The 20,948-nt window shown below is 40.3% G+C and overlaps 1 protein-coding gene across 2 annotated transcripts in view; it reads right to left on the bottom strand.

The window, feature by feature from the left end:
- Positions 1–5,536: 5,536 nt before the first annotated feature.
- LOC138848073 (uncharacterized) overlaps positions 5,537–20,948 on the bottom strand; it is a 213,082-nt gene continuing 197,670 nt past the window's right edge. For both annotated transcript variants that reach the window (XR_016218309.1, XR_016218310.1), the window contains exons 5-6: positions 7,004–7,078; positions 5,537–6,671 (exon numbers count right to left, since the gene is read on the bottom strand). The gene's annotated coding sequence lies outside the window, so the exon portion shown is untranslated. The remainder of the gene's footprint in view (positions 6,672–7,003; positions 7,079–20,948) is intronic.

Below are 20,948 nucleotides of genomic sequence, written 5' to 3'. Positions count from 1 at the left end.
AACATTTCATCCCACAGCTACAGAATGAACATTGTTTTCATCACTACATGGGACTCTAAGATAGACTATATGCTTGTCCACAGAGGAAATTCAAACAATTGAAACCATACCATGTATATTTTCTGACCACAATGGAATGAAGCCAAAAATGAATAACTTTAGAGATTCTAGAAAATACACAAATGCATACAGACTGAAGAACATGCTCTGGAATGAACAGTGGTTTGTAGTTGAAATCAAAAGGGAAATAAAAAAATTTCTAAAAATGAATGAAGATGACAAAACAACATATCAGAACTTAACAGATACTTCAATAGTAGTGTTAAGAGGAAAGTGCATATCAATTTTTGCCTACATCAAGAAATTGGAAATGTATTAAATAAATGATCTAATAATGCATTTCAAGGACCTAGAAATTTAAGCACAGCACAAGCCAAAGCCCAAATTAGTTGGAGAAGAGAAAAAAGTAATATTAGAAAATAAATAAACCTGAACAGACAAAAAATAAAAAAGATCAGTGAAATTAAGAGCTATCTTTTAAAAAAATAAACAAAATTGATGCTCCATAAGTCCAACTAACCAGAAAAAGGGAAGGAGACCCAAATTAACATAATCAGAGATGAAAAGGGAGATCTATCAAAGGATACCACAGAAATAAAAAGAATCATCAGGAATTACTACAAATAGCTGTATACCAACAGATTAGAAAATCTAGAAGATCTGGATAATAAAGACCATCCCAAAGAAAAGCTCAAGATTGATGGCTTTATTGCTGAATTCTACTAAACTTTTAAGGAACTAATTCTAATTCTTCGCAGACTATTTCAAACAATTGAATGAGAAGGAATCCTCCCAAACTCCTTGCATCACCTTAATTTCAAAACCAGAAGAAAAAAAAGAAAAAGAAAAAGGACGAATATCCTTGATGAACACACAAACAAAAATCCTTAATCAAATACTGGCTAATCAAAAACAATGAAACCCGGTCATTTGCAACAAGATGGAGGAATCTGGAAAACACCATGATGAGTGAAATAAGCCAGTCCCAAAGGGACAAATATCATTTGTTCTCCCTGATAGGCAACAACTAACTGAGCACCAAAGGGGAAACTTGTTGAAGTGAAGAGGACGCTATGAGAAACAGTGACTTGATCAACTCTTGTCCTGACTGTTGATGTACAATGTAATACTTTATCCATTTTGGTGTTTTTTTGTTGTTGTAGTACTATTGGTTGAACTCTGTAATTAACACACGGTTATTCTTAGGTGTTTAAATTTTAACTGAAAAGTGATCCCTGTTAGGAATTTGGAAAACAATATGCTGAGTGAAATAAGCCAGTCCCAAAGGGACAAATACCAGTTGTTCTCCCTGATCGGTGACAACTAACTGAGCACCAAAAAGGAAACCTGTTGAAGTGAAATGAACAATATGAGAAACAGTGACTTGATCAGCCCTTGCCCTGACTGTTGATGAACAACTTAATACGTTATCCCAATTTGTATTTTTTTGTTTGTTCTACTTAATACTTTTGGTTGAATACTATAATCAATACACAGTTATTCTTAAGTGCTGAAACTTAACTGAAAAGTGATCTCTGTTAAATATAAGAATGGGAATTAGAGAGGGAAGAGATGTGCAATTCGGGACACGCTCAAGCTGACTTACCTTAAACGATAGAGTTAGAAACATACCAGGGGATTCCAATTCAATCCCATCAAGCTGGCATGTACCAATGCCATCTCACTAGTCCCAGTGATCAATTTCTGTTCACAATTGATCATAATGATAGGACTAAGAGCCAAAGGGAGCACATAAACAAGACTAGTGTCTGCAAATACTAGCTGATAGAATCAAAAAGGGAGAGAATGATCCAACATGGGAAGTGAGATACACAGCAGACCCATGGAATGGCAAATGTCCTAAATAGCACTCTGGCCTCAGAATCAGCCCTTAAGGCATGCGGATCCGGCTGAAAAGCCCATGAGAGTATTTCAGGAATGGAAAGCCAAGACACTCTGGCAAAAAAAAAAAAAAGACCTAAATGAAAGATCTCTGCAAGTGAGATCCCAGTGCAAAGAACAAGTCATCAAAGGAGGTACCTTTCTCTAAAGGGAGGAGAGAACTTCCACTTTGACTACGACCTTGTCTAAATATGATCAGAGTTGGTGAACTCAAAAGGGTTCCGTAGCCAAGGCACCTCATGACAAGAGCCTAGGGTGATTACTGATGCCACAAACAAGAGTGTCAGTTGGTTAAGTCAACAACAGGAGTCACTGTGCACTTACTCCTCATGTAGGATCTCTGTCCTTAATGTGCTGTACATTGTGATTTAATGCTATAACTAGTACTCAAACAGTATTTTTCACTTTGTGTTTCTACGGGGGTGCAAACTGTTGAAATCTTTACTTAATGTATGCTAAACTGATCTGTATATAAAGAGAATTGAAAATGAATCTTGATGTGAATGGAAGGGGAGAGGGAGAGGGATAGTGGAAGGTTGTGGGTGGGAGGGAAGTTATGGGGGGGGGGAGCCATTGTAATCCATAAGCTGTACTTTGGAAATTTATATTCATTAAATAAAAGTTAAAAAAAATACTTGCTAATCAAATTCAATAACAAATCAAAAAATCATTGACTCAGATCAAGAGTTTAGTATCCCTAGTATGCAGGGTAGTTTCAAAATATGCAAATAAATAAATGCAATACATCAAATTAACAAATTGGAGAACAATAATCAGATAATTATCTCAGTAGTTGCAGAGATAGTTTTTGATAAAATACAATATCCTTTCATGATTAAAAAAAGCCTTAAGCACGGGGCCAGTGATGTGCCAAAGCAGGTGAAGTCGCTGGGTGCTATGCCAACATCCCCTATAAGTGCTGGTTCAAATCCTGGCTGCTCCACTACGTATCCCTATCCCTGATAATGCACCAATGGAAGCAGCAGAGGATGGCAAAAGTACATGGTTCCCTGTACCCACTTGGGAGACCCAGAAGTTCCTAGCTCCTGGCTTTGGACCTGCCCCTACTCCATCCATTGTAGTCATTTGGGGAGTGAACAAGCAAATTGGTGATCTCTATTTGTAACTCTACCTTTTGAATAAATAAATAAACCTTAAAACAGGGAAATTGGGTCTAGAAGGCACATTTCTCAACATGATCAAGGTAATATATAGCAAACACACAACCAGAATCATATTGAATGAGGAAAAATTGGAAGCATTTCCACTAAGATCCAGAATCACACAAAGAAACCTACTTACACTATGGCAATTCAATAAAGTTCTGGAAGTTTTAGCTAGAATATTTAGAAGAAAAAGAAACCAAATGGATAGAAATTGGAAAGGAGGAATCCAAATTACCCTTACCTGCAGATGACATGAATATCCTAAAGACTCCACTAAGAGATATTTGGCACTCAGAAGAGAGTGTGGTTATGATGCAGGATATAAAATCAGCACATATTATCATTAGTCTTTGTGTAAACAAGCAATGCTATGCTGAGACAGACCTTGAAATATCGATACCATTTACATAGCTGCAAAAAAATTAAGTACTTTGGGAGAAATTTAACCTAGAATGTGAAAGATCTCTACATTGAAAACTACAAAATATTGAAGAAAGACGACACTGAAAAGGAAGAATCTTCCATGTTCAGGATTGGAGTTATTAATATCGTCAAAACGTCCTCAGTACCAAAAGCAATTTATACATTCAGTGTGATCCCAATCAAAACACCAATGCCATTCTTCTCAAATCTAGAAAAAATGATACCAAAAATCAAAGGGAATCATAAGAGAAGCCGAATAAAGCAATCTGAACAACAAAAACAATGCTAGAGACATCACAATACCAGATTTCAACACATATTCAAAACAATTATAATTAAAACATCCTGATAGTGGTATAAATATAGAAATACAGGCCACAGAAATAGAAGTGGGATGCCCTAGGAAGAAGAGGGTGCAGCAGCGGCGAGGTGGGAGTGTGGGGAACAATCCATGGCAGCTGCTGGGGACCTGACGGTGTGCCCAAAGACTCGGCAAAAGCGGGAGTCCCAGACCAAGGAGGAGGTGCCCGCGGGGGTCCGTGTAGGTGCATAAAGACATGGCAGCAGCGGAGGTGCCCAGGCAAGAATGAGTCGGCAACGGGAACAGGCGGTGGTCAGGAAAAGACTGGGCAGCTGCTGGCAGCCACACGGGAGCTCCATTACACAGAGGCTTGGGGGGCGGGGTGCCTGGGGAAGGAGGCATTGGCTGCTGGGGTCCCCCGGGGGCACAAGGAGAAGCTTGGATGCCTGAGGAAGCAGGGAGCCACAGCTGGATACAACGCGGGTACCCAAAGACTCTGTGGCGGCAGGGGTGCCCTAGGAAGGAGGAGGAGGCGAAAGCGGTTGGGAAGGGGCAATGGCGCAGCAGCTGTTGGGGACCTCACAGGGTGCCCAAAGATTCGGTGGCAGTACTCAAAGAAGGGGGCGGCAGAGGCTGGGGGCCTCGGGAAGCCTAATAATGCAGCTTCAAAGGGGGTACCCAACAGAGGAGATTGCAGCTGTTGGAGTCCACAGCTGGACTCAATGACGTGGTGGCAACGGGGTGCCAGAATAAGGAGGCGGCAGCTGCTGGGGTGCTCCTGGGGCCCAAAGAAGCTGTGCCAGACAGGTGCCCTAAGAAGGAGGAAGTGGCTTGCCAGGTGAGTGTGGGGGGCAATGATGTGGCAACTGCTGGGGACTGCACAGGGTGCTGTTAGACTCAGCGGCAGTGGGGGTGCCAAGGAAGGAGGATGCAGAGCGCAGGGCCTAATGACACAGTGGCGAAGGGGTGCCCAAAGAACAGGTGGCGGCTGCTGGAATCCGCGCGAGGATACAATGATGCGGCTGCAGCAAGCGTGTTCCAGGAAGCAGGCTGTGGCAGCTGGAAACCACACCGTGGGGGAGGCCTCAAAGATGTGGAGGCTGTAGGGGTGCTGAGGAAGCGAGATGCCCAAAGACTTGGTGGCAGCAGGGGTGTCTGAGGAAGGCGGCGGCTTTTGAGGACTGAGCGGAGGGCCCAAAGGCAGAGTGGTAGTGGGGATGCATAAAGCAGCAGGCAGCAGCAGCTGGGAACCTCGCGGGGGGCTCCAGGGCACGGTGGCAGCGGGAGTGCCCCAGGAAGGAGGAGCAGGCGCTTGATGGGTGTGGGGGTACAATGACGAGGCGGAAGCCGGGAACCGCACGGGGTGCCCAAAGGTTCTGCGGTAGTGCAGGTGTCCGTGGAAGGGGGTGGCTGTAGCTTGGGACAGCGCAGGGTTCCCGATATCACTGCGGCAACGGGGTGTCCTAAAAAGGAGAAGGAAGCAGCTGCGGGGTTTTGGGGCGGCAATGATGTGGCGGTTGCTGGGTACTGCGTGGGGTGCAAAAAGACTCGGCAGTGGGGAACCCCAGGAAGGAGGCGGCGGAGACCACCCAATAACACAGAGGCAAAGGGGGTGACCAAGGAAGGAGGTGGCGGCTGCTGAGGTCCGCAGGGGACCCAATGATGTGGTGGCAATGGGGTGGCCCCTTCATTCGTAAAGGATAGCTTTGCAGGGTACATTGTTCTCGGTTTGCAGCCTTTATCTTTTAAAACTTGGAATATATCACGCCATTGTCTCCTTGCCTGTAGGGTTTGCGATGAGAAGTCTGGGGTGAGTCTGACTGATTACCTCTGAATGTGATTTGTCATTTCACTCTGCCCACATTTTGGGATTTGTTCTTTGTGTTTCACTGAGCTGAGTGTTGCCACAATGTGTTGTGGTGAATACCTTTTCTGGTCACATTTTTTCGGACTCCTGTGTATTTGTTGAATTTGGTTGTTTCTTTCAACCTGCCTATGTTGGAAGTTTTCTGATATTATTTCATTAAAATGCCTTCTAATATGTTCTCTCTCTCCACACCCTCAGGCACTCCTATTATCTGGATGTTACAATGCTTGATTGAATCTTGTAAGTCTTCAGTCATGGTTTTTCATTTTCTAATTTCTTCTTGTGTTCGATCTGACTGTATTATTTTTGAAAGTTTGTCTTCGAGTTCTGATATTTGCTCTTCTGTTTCATCTGTTTGATTTCTGAGGGATTCCATGGTGTTTCTTGTTTAGTCAATTGAGTTTTTCATTTCCAGTATTTCATTCTGGCTTCTCTTTAGGATCTCTATTCCTTGGATGTGCTTTTCATTCAGATCTTGAATCTGTTTCTCATTGCTTCTAAGTAATCTGATTATTAATTTTCTGAATTCTTTTTCTGGCATGACTTCAAATTCTTCTTCAGCCTCTCTTATGGATGGTTTAGCCTGCTCCAGTGGGATTTCATAGGTTCTTCTATATTCTTATTTAGGATTTTTCCTTTGTTCTTTGGCATTTCTGCTTGGTTTAATTTTTAAATGGATTTTCCTCTGCTGTGGGCTGCTAGGGGTCTGTTCTGATTGCCAGTGTAAGCCAAAAAAAACATTTTTCTAAAACTCTAACTCTAATATACGCAGGAAGCAAGAAAATAATTAATATGTCCAATAGATTCAAAAGGAAAATTAAACAGTTCCTCAGCAGTAAATCACCAGAATGATTGAAAGAAAAAATCAGAGAGACAAATGCTACCCTCAGGACGCTAGCTGACCGTTGGAGCCTCATATCTATGTGGATCATCCATCTTGCCCTCTGGGAAACTGTAATAAACAAGAAAATGTACAAACTAGAGACTTTCCAAGGATTGAGACATACCAAATATGAGAATGAAATTGAATAAAAAAAGAAGTATAGGCCAATATCAGCCACCAGAATGATAGTTCACAGAAACTTAGAAATTGGAATTATATTTTTATATTTTAAACATTTAAATAAATCTCCAGGAAAATGAAAGCAACTGAAATAAAAATGAGAATGAGAAATTATGACAACAAGGAAACAGCAAATTTAATCAGCCATGTTTGGAGAAGAATCAAATAAAAAGTATGCATTTAAAATAGAAAAATGAGTAAATATAAAATTCACAACTTACATATTGCCTTAAACTCAAGTGATGAGACTATTAAGAGACTGGAAGACTTGGTTGCCAAACTGCATTCATTACAGGCTGATAAAGAAACAGAAAATACGAATGCAGTCATATTACAGCTGACATGACAAGGAATAAAACACATTTACTTGGATCATTAGATGTAAAAACTTTATAAAGCTGTGAAGGATAGTAATCCACCAAAATGATTTATAAATATCTGCCATAATATACTAGAGATAAGATGGTGAATTCAGCATTGCATTGTATTAACATAAGTGAAGTGAAGGGAAACAAATTAAAGTCAAAGTGAATGAAGCTCAGCAGAAATAAACTTTGAGAACACAGAGAGGAAATTAAATTTAACCTAAAAACAATGACAGCAGAATCTCATCAGTATTTATATAAAAAAAAAGAGAAGAGTAGAAGAACTGAAATTATTGATGGAAACTGACATCTATGCTAGGCTTAAATACTACTTGAATTCTAAGAAAAATTCCAAAGAAATAATTGTGCATAATTTTATTACTTTATTTATGTATTCGTCTGAATTGTTTACTCTAAGAAGAAAAAAAGCTGTGCAGAAATTTGAAATCAAAATAGAAGAGCAAGAAATGTGTAAACTTATATGAATATTAAGTCATGGTGACATTTGAATTGAAGCAAATGAAAGCTATGAGTAGCATCCATTTCAGAGTATTTAGCTATAAGTCAAGTGTAATTCCATACAAGTGAATTAATCAGGTATTAGCCTATTCTACTGGAATGATTTTAATGTGTCCAAAATGTGTACTTTATGACAATCAATTTCAATATTTTCTTTGTTCTTTTATTTATTTTCACTTTATTTGAAAAACAGGGTCAGAGACAGCAAGAGAGGCAGAGGGAGATCATCTGACTGCTGATTCACTTCCCAAATACCTGCAGCAACCAAGGCAGGCCAGGCTGAAGACAGGAAACTAGAAATCCACCCGGCTCTCCCACCTGGGTGACAGGAACCTAAGTGCTTGAGTGAGCATATGCTGCCTGTCAGGGTGTGCATCAGCAGGAGGCTGCATCAGAAGCAGAGGCAGGATTCAAACTAAGGCACTTAGGAAGGGATGTGGGCATTCCAAGGGGTGTCATACCTACTGTGCCACATGCCCACACCAAGACAACCATTTTTGTCACCAAATTATTAAGACTCTAAAGTTTTCCATGGTATATTTTGCAAAATACTGATTACCTTTTTTTTTTTTTGCAAATCAACTGAAATAATAAATAATAGGCTCTGAACAAGGTGAAGACAATGGCAATAACTACAATACACTTAAACTCCTATCACAAATTAAACTTGCATATTTACAGTGTCTTAATGTATTAAGGTATAAAATATATAAATAGAAAGAGAAGAAATGCATTCAGATTTTTTATAGCACAACATAGTCTTTTTTCAAGAAAATTTGTCATAACTGTTTATGTCAGCCTGACAATAATTCAAAACACAATCACACTTGCATTCCCCATGATTTGGATATGAGGATTGCAGTATTAGAAAAAATATGCAAAAATATGTTTGGTGCTCAAATAATGTTCATTTTTTAATGCACCACGGTGGAAATTTTTAATGAAAAAGCCGATCATGCCATATATAGATAAAGTTTTGACAATGCCTTTATAACAAAACCCCAGTAACCATTATACTAAAAAATGTGTGTGTATTTGTATATGCAATACCTATTTTAGGAAAAAGATGAGTTGGTAGAAAATATTAATTGTTACATATTATTTACAAACACTTATATATAAAATTAAACTATTTTCAATGAAATCTCATGTTCAGATCTCCCCTGAAAACAAGTACTTGAAAGATACACAGGTCTATTTAATGGTTTCTCTCTGAAATCATGGCTAAGGTAGTTCTCTTTGCAAGGGTTTTGCCCCTTCAATATCACTAACTCTAACCATAGCAACAAATACCACAAAGGTGTAACGTGTCAGTTCCTGGAGCTCTGTTCACTGATAAAAGAGGAAAAAGTTTAGGGGCTGATGTTGTGGTGCAATAGGTTAATCCTCTGCCTGAAGCACTGGCATCCCAATGGGCACCAGTTCTAGTCCAGGCTGTTCCTCTTCCAATCCAGGTCTCTGTGATGGCCTGGGAGAGCAATGGAAGGTGGCCCAAGCACTTGGGCCCCTACACCCATGTGGGAGACCCCAAGGAAACTCCTTGCTCCTGGCTTCTGATTGCACAGGTCTGGCCACAATGGCCATCTGGGGAGTGAACCAGCAGATGGAAGACTTTCTCTGTCTCTCCCTCTCACTATTACACTATATCTAAAACATTTTTTTTTTTGCTGTGCCTCTTTTTTTTAAACTTTTATTTAATGACTATAAATTTCCAAAGTACGACTTATGGATTACAATGGCTTCCACCCCATACCTTCCCTCCCACCCGCAACCCTCCCCTTTCCTACTCCCTCTCCCCTTCCATTCACATGAGGATTCATTTTTGATTCTCCTAATATACAGAAGATCAGCTTAGTATACATTAAGTAAAGATTTCAACAGTTTGCTCCCACACAGAAACATAAAGTGAAAAATAATAGATGATTTTTTAAATGATGATGAAATCAGATCAGACCTATTGTCATGTTTAATCCCAGTGAGAGTCAAGTTGGGAATTGATAATTTCTTTCTTTCTTTTTTTTTACAGAAGATCAGTTTAGTATACCTTAAGATTTCAACAGTTTGCACCCCCATAGAAACAAAAAGTGAAATATACTGTTTGAGTACTCGTTATAGCATTAAGCCTCAATGTACAGCACATTAAGGACAGAGATCCTACATGAGGAGTAAGTGCACAGTGACTCCTGTTGTTGACTTTACAAATTGACACTCCTGTCTATGGCATCAGTAATCTCCCTATGCTCCAGTAATGAGTTTCCAAGGCTATGGAAGCCCTCTGAGTTCTCTGACTCTTGTTTCGACAAGGTCATAGTCAAAGCGGAGGTTCTCTCCTCCCTTCAGAGAAAGGTACCTCCTTCTTTGAAGACCTGTTCTTTCCACTGGGATCTCACTCACAGAGATCTTTCATTTAGTTGTTGTTGTTGTTGTTGTTGTTGTTGTTGTTGTTTTTGCCAGAGTGTCTTGGCTTTCCATGCCTGAAATACTCTCATGGGCTTTTCAGCCAGATCCGAATGCCTTTAGGGCTGATTCTGAGGCCAGAGTGCTGTTTAGGACATCTGCCATTCTATGAGTCTGCTGAGTATCTCACTTCCATGTTGGATCACTCTCCCCTTTATTCATTCTATCGGTTAGTATTAGCAGGTACTAGACTTGTTTATCTGCTCCCTTTGACTCTTAGTCCTTTCATTATGATCAATTGTGAACTGAAATTGATCACTTGGAATAGTGAGATGGCATTGGTACATGCCACCTTGATGGGATTGAATTGGAATCCCCTGGTATGTTTCTAACTCTACCATTTGGGGCAAGTCAGCTTGAGCATGTCCCAAATTATACATCTCTTCCCTCTCTTATTCCCACTCTTACGTTTAACAGGGATCACATTTCAGTTAATTTTCAACACTTAAGAATAACTGTGTATTAATTACAGAATTAAACCAGTCATATTAAGTAGAACAGACAAAAAAAACTACTAAGAGGGATAATGAATTAAGTTGTTCATTAACAGTCAGGGCTATGCTAATCAGGTCACCGTTTCTCATGGTGTCCATTTCACTTCAACAGGTTTCCTTTTTGGTGTTCAGTCAGTTGTCATCGATCAGGGAGAACATATGGTATTTGTCCCTTTGGGACTAGCTAATTTCACTCAGCATGATGTGTTCCAGATTCCTCCATTTTGTTGCAAATGACTGGATTTCGTTGTTTCTTACTGCGGTATAGTATTCTAAAGAGTACATATCCCATAATTTCTTTATCCAGTCTACCGTTGTATATCTAAAATATTTTTTAAAAAGATATAAAATATATAAAAGGAGAGAGTTTATCATTGCTACAAAGAATATTTTTTCTTTATTAAAATGTACTGTTTCTGGGGCTGGCACTGTGGCATAGCGGGCTAAGCCTCTGCCTGCAGCACTGGAATCCCATTTGGGCACCAGTACTAGTCCTGGCTGCTTTTTTGACCCAGCTCTTTGCTGGGTCTGGAAAAGCAGTAGAAGTTGGCCCAAGTGCTTGAGCTTCTGTATCTGCATAGGAGACCAGAAAGAAGCTCCTGGCTCCTAGCTTCAGATTAGCTCTGCTCTGGCTGTTGGGGCCATCTGGAGAGTGAACCAGCAGATGGAAGACCTTTGTCTCCATCTCTCCCTTTCTTTGCAACTCTGCTTCTCAAATAAGAAAATATTTTTAAAAATATATTGTTTGTTTTCCAAATTAAGCACTTATGTAAGACTAAGAGGCTAAGAAGCCACTCTATTGGGTGTCAATATCAATAGCCTTACAACAACAACAAAAACTTTGCATTGAAATATCCAGAAAAATGTTCACTAAAGTAAGACTGCATACTTTACCTAATAGAATCCATTTGGCTTAAGAGATCTTTCCCCCTGGAAGTTTAAATGGAGTTTAAATGCACCATTTAAATGCTTAAGTTTAAATGCTCTCCAGGGGATCCATCTTAGATAAGAAAAAATCTCTCAGATGCAATCTGAGGATATATATGATAATAAAAGTTGGTGAAGTTTGTTTGATGATGGTTTCCATAATTTAAGGGTCTTTTTGAGGGCTAGTGAAAAGTAGTAGAGCACAGATCACAGACATATGTGTAATTATTTCATGAATTTACACCTGTATGACTTTATTAATGGAACTTTTGTATTGTAAGATATGAAACAAGAATATAATAAACATTATTATGTGAAATACTAAGGCAGTGATTTTGCTATTTCTTCTCTAACCCAAAGACACATCTGGCTGTCTCTGATACATGTCTACTGCTGAATGCCAGTGTTCACCTGCAGGAGAGCAGTGCAGGTTTTCAGCGAGGTTCTGAGGGTTTGGAATGGATGCAGTACTGCAGAGACCATTGGTTTCCATGAGTAGAGGTCACCAGATAAAATACAGAATACCCACTAAATGTGAATTTCAGATAATTTTTTTATCAATTTCATGTTATGGCGAGTAAAGAGATATATACTACACATTTTTTACTCCACAATATTTATTGTTTATCTGGAATTTGAATTTAATTTGTGGCCCTGTACAAGAATTTGCTGAATTTGCAAACCCTCATGGGGAGACAATCTTGGGGTTTGGAGTAACATGGTGACGATAATAGTAGACAGAAAGTAGAAGGTAAATATCAAAGCTACACCCACAGTAACCACATGCAGATTGATCATAGTGTAAAGGAAAGTGGATTCCAACTCATTTATGAAAAGTATACCAATGCAAGTGCATATCTCAGCATTTCCTATGAGAAGCAACCACAAGTCTATGTTGGGGCTGTTTTTGAAGCCTATAAAAACTCTCAGAAGACAGATAATGCAGATCACGTTTATTGGCATTCTACTGATTTTTACTTTGTTCTCAGAATGGTAAGCCTAGAAGTACATACATGTTTGTCAATTATGGTGGGGAAAATAACCTCATTAAATGTGCTAGGAATAAAAGACTTACCACAAAGTCTGTGGTCTTAGGTCAGAGACAAAGAGAAGTGAAATGAAAGGAAGGAGCCTTTTGAAAGAATCCAAGGGCCATTGTAAGGTGTAAACATTTGTCATTTTAGAGAATAATAACTTGTAAGATTCTCATCTTTACACGAACATCTAACTTTTAGAGAATATTTTTGTGCTCTGCCTGGCTTAGCTATGATTATGTAATCTGTATTATAAAATAGCACATTGCTCTTTATTGTTCAATTATACAAATCAAAAGAATTTTTCTCACCAAGAATACCATATTATTTGAGCAGCATTGTGAAACATATCATCCACAGTACAGAGTTTGAGAATTTGACAGAAGATATAAAGTGTTATACTCATTTTTTATAAAAGTTTCAAAGTATTTTTACCATACCTCCCTGTGCACCAAAATCATGAGAGGGTAAGAGTCACATCATGGTGAAAGACAGGGAGTATGGAAGAGAATGGAGAATCTGTTATCTATGCTGAAGATGTCCTAATTGGGACCAATGGAGACCCCTTCTCTCAGTTGTTTCCCTGTTAAAATAAAGCAAATTCATTAGTGTTGCTAAGACTGAGCCATCGCCAGTGTCTACCTACAGAAAAGAGCGCTTTCTACAGATCACATTTCCTGAAGCATTTCTCCTTCAACCGCTAGGAGTAAAAAATAAGCACAATTGTTTTGTTGCATTTTGCTCATTGCTTTTCCATAATAAGAATTACTGATTTTATCTTTACTGTGATTCAATAAATTTTTCATATTTAATTGATAAAAAGAATGCTTATTTGTGAATTACAATGTGATATTAGGAATAATGCATATATCACAGGTCAATTAGCACCTGCCTCACCCCATATACGGATTTATTCTTTGAAGTAAGAATATTTAAATCTACTGTGTTAGCAAGTTTGACATAGACAGCACATTAACACTGACACCCTCACCAAGCTGTACAGACCACCAGAGCATGTTCCTTCTTTCTAACTGAATCTCTGTACACTTTGCTGTCATCCAAAGACAAATAGACAGGAGGTCTGGTGAATTCAGGCATTACCACAAAACTTAGGGTGATTCAACAAGGAAATTGACATTTATCATTTCTGAATGTATTTTAAAGCTCAGGGGCCAGCACTGTGGTGTAGCAAGTGAAGCTGCCACCCAGTGCTGGCATCACATATGGGTGGGTGCAGGGGTCCAAGCACTAGAGGCATCTGCCACTCCTCTCCCAGGTTCATTATCAGTGAGCCTGATTAGAACCAGAGCAGTCGAGGCCAGCACCGTGGCTCAATAGGCTAATCCTCCGCCTTGCGGCGCTGGCACACTGGGTTCTAGTCCCGGTTGGGGCACCCAAGTGCTTGGACCCTGCATCCGCATGGGAGATGCTTCTCCTGAGAAGCACCTGGCTCCTGGCTTCGGATCAGCGCAATGCGCCGGCCACAGCGCGCCAGCCAAGGTGGCCATTGGAGGGTGAACCAACGGCAAAAGGAAGACCTTTCTCTCTGTCTCTCTCTCTCTCTCTCTCACTACCCATTCTGCCTGTCAACAACAACAACAAAAAGAACCAGAGCAGTCGGGACACAAATGGGCCTTTATAGGAGATGCTGCCACTTCAGATGGAGGCTTAACCTGCTAGGTCTTATCTCTGGCCTCAGTTCTGTCTTTTTTAAGCATGTACAAGATAAACTTGACATATAGAATTTGTATGATTTTAAATGTTTCATTCACATTTAGTAGAAAATAATAGCAAGAATTTCTACACACCTTAGGAATTATCTGAGATAATTATGTTAGAAATGGAATTTTTATCCTTAACAAAATAACAATAGCTAAGATATGGAATCAATGCAAATGTCTGTCACCTGATTTCATGACAGAGAAACTAGTCATAAAATCAAGTAGTGCAAGTGTCCCAAAATCTTGTCACAGTGTGGTAGAGAAGGATAAGGCTAGGATCAAAAACTAACACTTATAAAAGAATGAAAATATTGGGGCCAGCGCTGTGGTGCAGTAGGTTAATCTGCCTTTGGCGTCGGCAATCCATATAGGCACCAGTTCTAGTCCCAACTGCTCCTCATCCAATCCAACTCTCTGCTGTGGTCTGGGAAGCCAGTAAAAGATGGCCCAAGTTATTAGGCCCCTGAACCCATATTGGAGACTAGGAAGAAGCACCTGGCTCCTGGCTCCAGCTGTTGCAGCCACTTGGGGAGTGAACCAGTGGACGGAAGACCTTTCTCTCTGTCTCTCCCTCTTATTGTCTGTAACTCTACCTCTCAAATAAATAAATAAAATCTTTTAAAAAAGAATGAAAATGTTAAGAGCTGAAAGCATAGTCAGAAATAATGAGAAACACAAGCTAGCCTATGCTTCTTTGTACTCTCAATGGACCCAAAGTTTTCTTGGGGATTTGAACAGCCAGTAGGGTAGAAGGTTAAAACTGTGGACAATAGAAACATCAGTCCTTCTCATATGATATTGATTGGTAGGTTTGTATTCACTGGGGGAGGCAGGGTGTACAGCTCTAGAGGAGGAAACACAAATGCCTGTGTAGATTATTCACATAATAACAAGTAAAATCGTGTTGCTTTAAGTAATACACAGTGCTGGAGAGTTAGACAAATTTGAAAACTCACGGCATTCTAAAGTCAATAAATTTAAAGCAAAGAAAAACAAATCTGTTCTAGCCAAATAAACATTTACTATAGGTATCTGAGGTCCTGTTTGAAACCACTAGTCTTGAAGTTTCTGTGACTATTCCTCTATTGTCAAAGAGTGCACTTATCACTTTCTGACTTTAAGCAAGGAGTGTGGATAGAAACTCAACAACACTACCCATAAGAGGACTATATTTAGCTGGACATCAATTATCACCTCACATAGGGCAGGCCCATGTTAATGGGACTGAAGAGCAGGTACGTCAAGGTTCTCGGCTGTCCCCTCCATGGAGGCTCCCAGCCTGGCCAGGTGATGATGGTAACTGAGCAAGTCACTTATACCCTAAGTCTAGTTGAAGTGTCTAGGGAGGACTCTCAAAGCCTTTTCAAGGCACAGTTAGGCTGTGGATCTGAGTTTGGTTGGCACTATTTCAGAATTCTTGGAATGAAGAGTCAAGTTCCTATGTAATTCTTCTATGAAAGGCAGTAGAACTGCATAGTAAAAGACAGGTTGCCCAAAAAGCCTGCATTCTTGGGCTGGAGCACCACCCTCACACCCTTCAAAGGCAGAAGCTACCTTTACCAGTGTTCTTTTTTTTAAGATTTATTGATTTATTCAAAAGTCAGAGCTACACAGAGGAGAGACAGAGAGTGAGGGAGAGGGAGATAGAGAGGTCTTCCATCCAATGGTTCACTCCCCAGTTGGCCACAATGGCCAGAGCTGCGCTGATCCAAAGCCAGGAGCAAGGAGCTTCTTCCAGGTCTCCCACGTGGGTGCAGGAGCCCAAGGACTTGGGTCATCTACTGCTTAGATAGCAGAGAGCTGGATTGGAAGTGGAGTAGCCCAGTCTCAAATCAGCACCCATATGGGATGCTGGCACTTCAGTCCAGGGCGTTAACCCTCTGTGCCACAGAGCCGCCCCCCCCCAGTGTTCTTTCTGCTGTACAATTCCAGGCAAGAATTTGCCAATCGAGTGGACACATGTGATCTGAGAATATCCAACACTCACAGTCCACAGAGTTCTGACCCATCAGCAACATCTAACAGCATTCACAGAGGACTAGCATCATGGCACTGCTAGCTAAGCTGCTTCCCACAATGCCAGGACTTTTAATCAGAGCAATGGTTTGAGTCCTGGCTGCTCTGCTCAGTGTCAAATCTAGCTCCCTGCTAATGCATCTAGGGAGTCAGTGGAAGATGACCCAAGTACTTGGGTTCCATTGGGAGACCTGGATGGAGATCCAGACTCCTGTCTTTGGCCTGGCCCAACTGCAGCAGTTGCCATTTGGGGAATGAACAACCAGATCAATCTATCTATCTACCTATCTATCTATCTTTCTCTCTCCCATCTCTCCCTCTCCCTGTACACCCCAAACACTCCCCTCTTTATATAAATAAATATTTTTTTAAAAAAATTTAGAACCTGAGAGAGCGGCAAGATGGCGGAATAGGAAGGGAGCACACTGATAGCCCGGGAAGAGACAGTTTAATAAAAGTGGAGATACTGCAGGTTCAAGGAAGAGTAGGGGAGGAAACAGCAGAGGAAACTCTTCCAGAACTAGTGATTAACAGTGGACCTGCGAGGAGGGTGTGGGAACCCACGGCTCGGGACACCAGCGTCAGAATCAAAGCACCAGCACTGGAACGCGAGGTGAGCCGAACCTCAATAGCCTGAGACGCCGGCAGGCAAGCGGAAAGAGGAGACTAGAGGGAACAAGGCTTGAAACCCCGTGGAGAAAACTTCACCAGGCTAACTAGAAGAGAGAGGAAAAAAAAAGTGACCGGTACGGACACAAGTTTCTCTCTCTCCGCTCATCTCTCAAAGGCAAGCAAGACAAAGAGTATGCGCCAATTTGGACATACGTCAAAAGTGCCGCAACCTCAGGGCTGAACCCACCCTCAGCCAAGGAGAAAAACCTGACTCTGGGCGGGGGGGGTGGGGTTGAAATAACAAGAGATTAGGACCTAGTGAATATGTGGTGCCAATGAACTGAGACTGTGAAAAAAGAGAACTCACAGAGTTCATGTGAGTACTCTCCAGAGATGCTACAATTCAATAACCTTGGCAACAAAGTGGTAGACCGCAGGAGAATTTGAGCCCACACTGAGGGCAGAACAGATTCCCGGTGTGGACCTTGGGAAAGAGTTTCTGATCTCTGGCTCCTGTGGGTATATCATTCGCCTGCTAACTACCTCCAGTTCCGTTCAGCTGTGCAGAATTACTTCCCTTCTGAATCAAAAAAAAAAGGAAGGAAGGAAGGAAGGAAGGGAGGGAGGGAGGGAGGGAGGGAGGGAGGGAGGGATATTTACAAAGCCTGAATTGGGAGTGTCACCCTTAACCCTGAGGAACCAAACAGAGCTCTCAGTCCACACCCATCTCAAGCCTCTAAGGCTCTCGCAAATGTAGACAGTCCACTTAATACAGCCATAGTATAACAAGAAAAGAAAATACCACAGCGAGGGAAGAAGAATCCAAAGAATATCTCCACAATGCCAAGCAACAAACGCAGAAACTGAGGAAACAAGAAAAAGGAAGACATTATGGCACCCCCAAATGAACAAGACACCCCAATCCAAGATTATAAAGATGATGAGATGGAAGAAATGCAAGATACGGATTTCAAAAAATTTATGATAAGAACAATTAGAAGTTTTCAAAAACAAATGCTTGAGCTATGAAAGTCCTTACTGGACATGATAGAAAATCTCCCTTGAGGAAATGAAATCTTAAGGAGGAATCAAAACTAGTAGAACAGGAAAGTGTGATAGTGAACAGAAATCAAAATGAAATGAAGAACACAATAGATCAAATGACAAACACATTAGAGAGCCTTCAAAACAGAGTCAGTGAAACAGAAGAGAGAATACCGGAATTAGAAGACATTCTTAGGTGTTTAAATTTTAACTAAAAAGTGATCCCTGTTAGGAATTTGGAAAACATTATGCTGAGTGAAATAAGCCAGTCCCAAAGGGACAAATACCAGTTGTTCTCCCTGATCGGTGACAACTAACTGAACACCAAAAACGAAACCTGTTAAAGTGAAATGAACACTATGAGAAACGGTGACTTGATCAGCCCTCACCCTGACTGTTGATGAACAACTTAATATGTTATCCCTCAGTATTTTTTTTGTTTGTTCTACTTAATACTTTTGGTTGAATACTGTAATCAACACACAATTATTCTTAAGTGCTGAAACTTAACTGAAAAGTGATCTCTGTTAAATATAAGAGTGGGAATAAGAGCGGGAAGAGATGTGCAATTCGGGACATGCTCAAGCTGACTTACCTCAAACGGTAGAGTTAGAAACATACCAGGGGATTCCAATTCAATCCCATCGAGGTGGCATGTACCAATGCCATCTCACTAGTCCCAGTGATCAATTTCTGTTCACAATTCATCGTAATGATAGGACTAAGAACCAAAGGATCACATAAACAAGACTAGTGTCTGCAAATACTAGCTGATAGAATCAAAAAGGGAGAGAATGATCCAACATGGGAAGTGAGATACACAGCAGACCCATAGAATGGCAAATGTCCTAAAGAGCACTCTGGCCTAATAATCAGCCCTTAAGGCATGCGGATCCGGCTGAAAAGCCCATGAGAGTATTTCAGGCATGGAAAGCCAAGACACCCTGGAGGAAAACAAAAAAAACCTAAATGAAAGATCTCCACGAGTGAGATCCCAGTGGAAAGAATGGGTCATCAAAGAAGGAGGTACCTTTCTCTGAAGGGAAGAGAGAACTTCCATTTTGACCATGGCCTTGTCTAAATATGATCAGAGTCGGTGAACTCAGGGGGCTTCCATAGCCTTGGCAGCTCATGACAAGAGCCTAGGGTGATTACTGACGCCATAAACAAGAGTGTCAATTTGTTAAGTCAACAACAGGAATCACTGTGCACTTACTCCTCATGTAGGATCTTTGTCCTTAGTATGCTGTACATTGAGATTGAATGCTATAACTAGTACTCAAACAGTATTTTTCACTTAATGTTTCTGTGTGGGAGCAAACTGTTGAAATCTTTACTTAATGTATGCTAAACTGATCTTCTGTATATAAAGAGAATCGAAAATGAATCTTGATGTGAAGGGAAGGGGAGAGGGAGTGGATAAGGGGAGAGTTGCGGGTTGGTGGGACGTTATGGTGGGAAAGCCATTGTAATCCATATTCTGTATTTTGGAAATTTATATTCATTAAATAAAAGTTAAAAAAAAGAAGACAGAGAACAGGAAAGTTTACAGTCAAACCAAAAACAGAAGAGGAAATTAGAAATCTAAAAAAATATCCTTGGGAATCTACAGGATGCTATTAAAAAACCCAAAATTCGGGTTCTAGGAGTTTCTGAAGGCATGGAGAGACCAGGAGAAGCACCTGGCTCCTGCCTTCGCATCAGCGCAGTGCACCGGCCGCAGCAGCCATTGGGGGATGAACCAACGGCAAAGGAGGACCTTTCTCTCCGTCTCTTTCTCTCTCACTGTCCACTTTGCCTGTCAAAAAAAAAAAGTTTGGCTATGGTTTCCCTTTTAAAAACATCAGGAATGTAAAAGCAACATTTCATTAACTGGTTTTGTGTGGTACAAACAGGAAAAATCCAGTTCTGTTGCTACTAACCAAATTAAAGATCAGGCCACCATCTTTTTTTTAAAGATTTAATTATTTATTTGAAAGTCAGAGTTATACAGAGAGAGAAGGAGAGGGAGAAAGAGAGAGCAAGAGAGAGCTGAATCAGAAGTAGAGTAGCCGGGACTCGATCCGGTGCCCATATGGAGTGCCGGCACTGCAGGCAGCAGCTTTATCCACTGTGCCACAGCACTGGCCCTGACAGTGTATTTTAGTGTGATAAATTTTATTTTGGCTCTTTTAATATTTTAGTCTGTTATTTTTTGGATTTGTGCCATAATGTGGAATTAATGTAATTGGATATATGCTCTTTTTTGTTTTTAACCCCATTGCTCAGGCACCTCACCTTTTGGATTATTAGTTTTGTTTTGTTTTGTTTCAGCTTCCCAGCAACTCCCTTATATTTCACTATGAGCTGTTCCACTCATGAATTTCTGATTTTAAATATATTTATTTATTTTTGCCATCAACTACAACACATGTGACATAAAATGCTCTAAATACGAAAAACACACTACAAGTGAAATTATATTCTTAGAAAAATACAGAGAACACCTACACTTACAATGTATGTTCAGGGAAATGTTAATTTTAAGCCTTTTGAAGAATGGAAGGATTTTATGGTCCTTGAAAATGAGTTTTTCTTTTAAAAAATTTAGGGATTCTTCAGAAAATTTTCATTGACCAGTTGTAGGTGGTATAAACTGAAAAACTCCAGTCTTTTGCTACTAACAGCAATTACAGTTCAAGCCACAGTCTTTTTTTTCATGTGGTAAATTTTATTTTGACTCTTTTAATATTTTAGTCTGTTATTTTTGGCTTTGTACCATAATGGGAAATTAATGTAATTGGATATATGGTCTTTTTGTTTTTTTGTCATGGCTCAGGCATTTCACTTTTTGGAATCTTAGGTTTTTTTTTTTTTATCATTTTGGCTCCCAGGATGCCCCATCATTCTTTGGCTCTAGCTATTCTCTTGGGTTCCTATTTTTAAATAAATTATTTATTTATTTATTATTTATTATTTATTTTGTCAATAATAACAG

The sequence above is a fragment of the Oryctolagus cuniculus genome, chromosome 12 (assembly GCF_051225735.1).
Source record: "Oryctolagus cuniculus isolate XC-2025 breed Fujian yellow rabbit chromosome 12, ASM5122573v1, whole genome shotgun sequence".
Taxonomy (NCBI): Eukaryota; Metazoa; Chordata; class Mammalia; order Lagomorpha; family Leporidae; genus Oryctolagus; species Oryctolagus cuniculus.
Note: the sequence above shows the minus strand (reverse complement) of the source record. Positions and strands in the feature narration are given on the sequence as shown.